Genomic DNA, 6,000 nt, shown 5'->3' on the forward strand with positions numbered 1-6,000 from the left:
TCGTCTGCCATATGTCAAAATGAATGTTCTTTAGTACCTAATGACCCTGACTATTTCTCTCCTAGAATGAATTTTTACCTGAGATGTATTATTAAAAAAAAAAAAAAAGTCCAACTTTGTTTAAAAAATGGTATAAACTATTGAAGGGAACTTTTTTCACATGTAAAAAGAAATAGAAAGACGTGAGCATGCTTCTTCTGGTCTAGCATGACTGTGGAATTACTAGCAAGATGGAGCATTAAAGAAAGGAAAATCAATATAACATAAAAAAAGAAAATAACATAATACCAAAATGAACAGATGTTTAAGGTACTGGTTTTGTTAGTAAATTAAACAAAACTACTTTTTCCCACTACTCTTGAAACCTTTTTAAATATAAACATATTATTGAATAAACTGTGAGACTGAAATATGTGTTGTTGATTGTGGTAATCGCTGACAGTTCCTCTCATTCTGCCAGCAAGCTATTCGATAGAGTTGTCTGTGGTGAACACAAAGCACAATTGTCTGGCTATTTGAGAAAAAAGTATTTAGAATGTGCTATTCTTATGCATCACTAAAATCATGCATCTTAATCGTGTTCCACAAAGGAAACTGAAGTAGGGATCATTTCTTTGCAAATGTACCTGGTATCACACAGGATTGCTAATCAAAAGAAGTTTTAGTAGACCGCCACTAAAAGTTGTGTGGGAGAAAAGTAAATAGTCTTTCATTACACTCCATCAGACACACCTTGAATTTCTACAATACTGTGTATGAAAGGTGAGCCTTTGCCCTGATACCTCTTATGAATCCACAGCCAAAGGTGACAATAATTGGCATCATCTCTTTGTATTCTTCATTTAAATAGCTTTGTGCGTATGTTAAAGAGAGATACAAATACTTCCTGGAGAAATGGCAAAGAATCGGGCACAGAGTGTGTCTGTGCTGCCTGCGGCTATTTTACAAGGAAATCTACCAGCTCTCAATAATGTGAAAATCTCCTTGAGAGGTGCTGTGGCACAGCAAGGCACTGAACCAGAGAAATTCAATTTGCCTACTGTAAAGTATGTTTTGTCTCTTTCAGAAAGCTCTAATTCAATCCAAAATTACTTTCTGGAAGCAGTCACTCTAGCCAAGAAAGGGTGTCTGAGGTCTGGGATAGGACAGAACACACCAGGGTAAAACTGTCAAAAGTATTCAGCACTGTCCTCGCTCATGAGCCCCGATACACAGACCAACCTGGAGGTCCTGACCCCTCCCTGCTGTAGTTCTATGCATATTTGTGATTGAATAACCTTCAGTCACTTTTATCTTTGATCTACATTTACTCTAGGAATGCTGAGAGAGCTGTGGGAGACAGAGCCTATGTAAGGTTAATAATATGTGGATGAAAATAAACGTTTCTGTTTGAATTCTCTGAGATGAATTGTTTGCAAGTAACTTTGAAGATGACCAGATAGTTTATAAGAAGAAAATCCTAAAAGATATCTTTGTGTTTAATTATGACCCTCATAAATACATAGTTTATCCAAATCATATTTAGGCTTATCTTTCCATTAAATTAAGTTGTTCAATATAATCATTAAAACAAAGCAGCCTGTGTCCACCATCATCTCTGAGTTCTTTGTCCAGGAATAATGCCACTAACTTGACTGAGACAATAATACTAACTTAATCACCTTTCTGTATTAGGGATGTTTGGGGAGGGGGTAGTCTTCAGAATTAACTTTGAGTAGCTGGCATTACATGTATATCTCTTCACTGCCTGGAAAAGATTTTAATGTGCTTAAATCTACAAATGATAATAATTTAAAAAATAGTCTAAGTAGTGGGTATGGATATACATCTAGGGACTTGACAGAAACTTTGTTAAGGTTGTGATTGCTGTGATAAAACACCATGACAAGGGGCTGGAGAGATGGCTCAGTGGTTAAAAGCATTGACTGTTCTTCCAGAGTACCTGAGTTCAATTCCCAGCAACCATGTGGTGGCTCACAACCATCTGTAATGAGATCTGGTGCCCTCAATATTGAATGCAGAGTCAAACTGAAGGCTCTTGGGAGCTCGGAATTTCTTACCAAACTATTCTTGTCAATAAAGCCTAGTGGTAAGAGAGATGATCAACTGAGTCATCACCATGAAATGTGTTAGTTACTTATGTATGGGGTTCAGATAAAGATTTTACACTCTTTCTTTGCTCTGCTATGTTCAATATGTTCTTGGACCTAGTTTTTCCTGATATGATTTTGATATATTGATGTGTCCTTACAATCCCAATTCAATCTAATAAAAATCACTGATAGATGATGGAGTTACTTGTGGCCAACCCTGATTATAAGAGGATGTCATTACTTTAAACTACATCTCTATTAGTACAAGATAAGACTTATCTTTCCATAGTATGTTATGTGAACCAGCATGAATCTGTAATGGAGTCTAAAAAATTATTTAGGTATAAGATACGGATAAACACTCACTGATACAGAATAGGTTAGAAAATGCCACGATCCAGTTATTGTGTCCTGCCATTCTGCCCAGGGACAACTGCTCTTTCTCTGGCTCTGAGAGAGAGAGAGAGAGAGAGAGAGAGAGAGAGAGAGAGAAACAGAGAGAGAGAGAAACAGAGAGAGAGAGAAACAGAGAGAGAGAGAGAAACAGAGAGAGAGAGAAACAGAGAGAGATTAACACACAGAGAGAAACAGATAGAGAGACAGAGAGAGAACTACCCTCTCCCTCAGTTTTTAAGCAGTCACATATACAGACAAGACCCTTTCTTAGGGCTCCTGTCCCCAAAAGTCATTGGCTAAAGTGATTGAAATCCTACTATCCTAGTGCTTAATTTCCATGCCTTTTTAGAAGGATAACTTATTGAAATCATATAGATGATACTTATGACTGAACAATAATTTGTTACTTACAATCAGAATTTCAAGGTAATTAATTAGTAATTTTCTTCTATTTTGGTATGTATTACATTTTAGTAATCTTGAAAAAGTTAATATTTATTTTGAACTGAAGTATGAATGCATAATATATTCTGTTTTATTTTAAATGCACACAAAATGTTTAATTTTGCTCAGCTTAAAATTATGAGATAAGTCTTCACATGTAATAAGAAATGAGAATTTGTACATTCTTACTTATAAAATTTGTTCAAAAATATGTATTAGAAAACTATTAGATTTATTATATGTACTTTGTGAAAGCTCAAATCTCATCCATTAGAATGATTTGCTTTTGCTTGTTTGTTTCAATTAATTACAACTTTAAGTATTTTCTAAAAATGGTAATTATGTCTATACTTATTTAGACCAGTAGTTGTCAACCTTCTTAATGCTGCAACCCATTAACACAATTTCTCATGCTGTCGTGACCCTCAAGCACAAATTATTCCATTGCTATTTCATAACTAAAATTTTGTTACTGTCATGAATCATATTGCCATATCTAACATGCACGATATCTGATATATGACCCCTGTGAAAAGGTCAATTGAGCCCAAAGAGGTGTTGAGAACCACTGATAATATGGATCCCATGATACATAACTGGGGATTATTAAAAGAATAATTATTGAGTCACAAATCTCATCTACTATCTTAAAAAAGAGTGTTGCAGTTCAGTAAAAAGTTCTGAGTTATGAATGATATCATAAAATGTATTCCACACACATGCATTTTGTCCAAGGTACAAAGTAATCAGCAAATAGAGTTATTTTTATGATGAAACTCACGAGAATTAAACTTTACAACCTCTTCTTTTCATAATATATTCCTAAGAACTCCATTTTATGCTAATAGATATTAATATTTTTATGGAATTCCATAATCATAATTTAGCCCAGTTTTCTACAAATATAGTTACCATTGAATTTCAAGACCTCAAAAATGGGTCACAGCCAGGAATCTCAGCTTCTATTTGTAATGTTTCCACTGGTAAGGTAGCAACTTTAGGAGAATCTAAAATACAAAGTGAATAGGAGCCAGGCTGCTATATACCTCACCCTGCAGGCAAAACCAAACCTAACAATACTCTATAAAAGATAAACTTGTCAGTTCAAATAAAAGTAATAACAAAAAACATAATCTTCCTGTGATAGTTTAACTGAGAAATATCCCTCACTGTCTTAAGTATTTTATCACTTACTCTTAGCTGATGGTTCTCTTGCAGGGGGCAGGGCAACCTTGCTAGAGGAATTTCATCACTAAGGACTGGTTTTGAGAATTCAAAGCCACTCCTCACAATTTACTCTCTTTACTTCTTATTTGTAGAAGAAGGTATGATTTGTTTGGTTTGTTGGGCTACCATGTTTCCCCTTCCAGTATGGAATCCCCTCTTGACTGTAAGTCCAAACAACTGTTCTATGAATTTCCTGGCCATGTCATTTGATCATAGCAACAAAAAGTGACTCAAGTCTGCTATTATTTTACAACAGCCATAGGTATCTTTTTACTTATATAAAAAAATAGAAAACTGTCGATTGCATTGGGTGGGTTACTCAGTCTAGGGGTTTGTAACCCACCTTGCAATCAGTTACTCCAGGGTCACGGAGGGGTGCTATCTGGAAGAGAATGGGCTAGAAAATAAGGGGAAGGCCATGCTAAATTTGTCACAGCTTCCGTTTATTAGGGACGGGTTACAGTTTATATAGGGTAAGGAATGGGGGGGGGGAGGCACAGGGGCCTGGACTCTTGTCACGTGGTCCAGGTCACATAGGCCAGGAGGTTAAGTTTGGTCAGGTCCTGTAGGCCAAGGAGTCACAAGTTGCCACACCTAGTTCCCTGGATAGCTGGAATGTGAGGCCGGTTCCACTAACAGTTCTCCATCAACAGATTAATTGGGTGTGGGGCAGGTTTTGTCAATAGAACAATTCTTAACATAATTATAGGTGTGGGGTTCTCTGCAGACTCCCCAAGGAGATGGTTCCTGTAATGATTTTTAGAAGAAAAATGGATCCTGACAAAAAACCAAACTTGCTATCAAGTACTACTATACTAAAAGGATATGGAGCAAAGTTTTGTAAGGAAGATTAGAATTGATTACAACATTAATTGTACATCGTGTTTCCAGCATGTAAAGCTGACATTATAGAGATGGATAGGATACCAATAGTAGTTAAACACAGTAGCCATTGCATGGGCAGAGGTAATATTAGGCAATATTGAGAAATGCTCATCTCTGCCCCTATGCTTCTTCAAGCTCATCTAGAGCTACTTTAAATTTTCGTCACACCACTCCTTTGCATCTCTCAGACTTTAAGTCATGTGACCCAGATAGGATGCATAGGCAGAAGGATAATTCTCAGCTGAAAATGTTTGTGATTCAACAGATGATGCATGGAGCTCATTAGACTAGAGGAGAAACCTCTGAGACATGGGGACTATCATAATTTCTCTTTCAAAGAAGTTACCCAGTTATCAGACTTGGAGCTTGTGTTCTAGTAGTCCTAGTAAGCCAGGCTGGCCTACCAGCCTTTTAAATTCCCAAGTGTCCAATGGAAAGAGAAGGTAAGAACAAAACACTGAGAAAAAAAAAAAGAGATTTAGTCACATTTGAGACCACAATGGGAAAAGATATAATAGAGATCCAGAAGCACCCCTCCTTGCTCAAACCCACCTTCTTAGATGTAGTATGGGGTTTATATATTTAAGCAGAGGGTAAGAGTTATGCACAGCTAAGCAGTCCAGGTAAAGGTGTAGCCCTGACAGTTATTGATACATCATTATCTCAGGTCCAGTTGCTTAGTAAGAACTTCTGAGAAGTAGAAAATCTCTTTCAAAGACAAGTTGTGCCTCTTGCTGGCCCAAGTTTTAGCCTCTTTCTTCTCCTTGCATGAGTTTTCCTGGAAGATTGCAAATTTCTTGTGGTTTACATTTTCAATTGTCTGAAAGCCAAAGTGAGGGACACCAGTGTCTTATAGAGTGTCTCCTTTCCTGTAACCATGATACAATGTGGCCAACAGGAGGATGGATGATGAGTTGAGAAATAGAAGAGAAAACTGTACTTACTCTATTAAATA

Source organism: Alexandromys fortis, unplaced genomic scaffold (assembly GCF_014885135.2).
Source record: "Alexandromys fortis isolate MF-2015 unplaced genomic scaffold, M_Fortis_MF-2015_v1.1 scaffold_61, whole genome shotgun sequence".
NCBI lineage: Eukaryota > Metazoa > Chordata > Mammalia > Rodentia > Cricetidae > Alexandromys > Alexandromys fortis.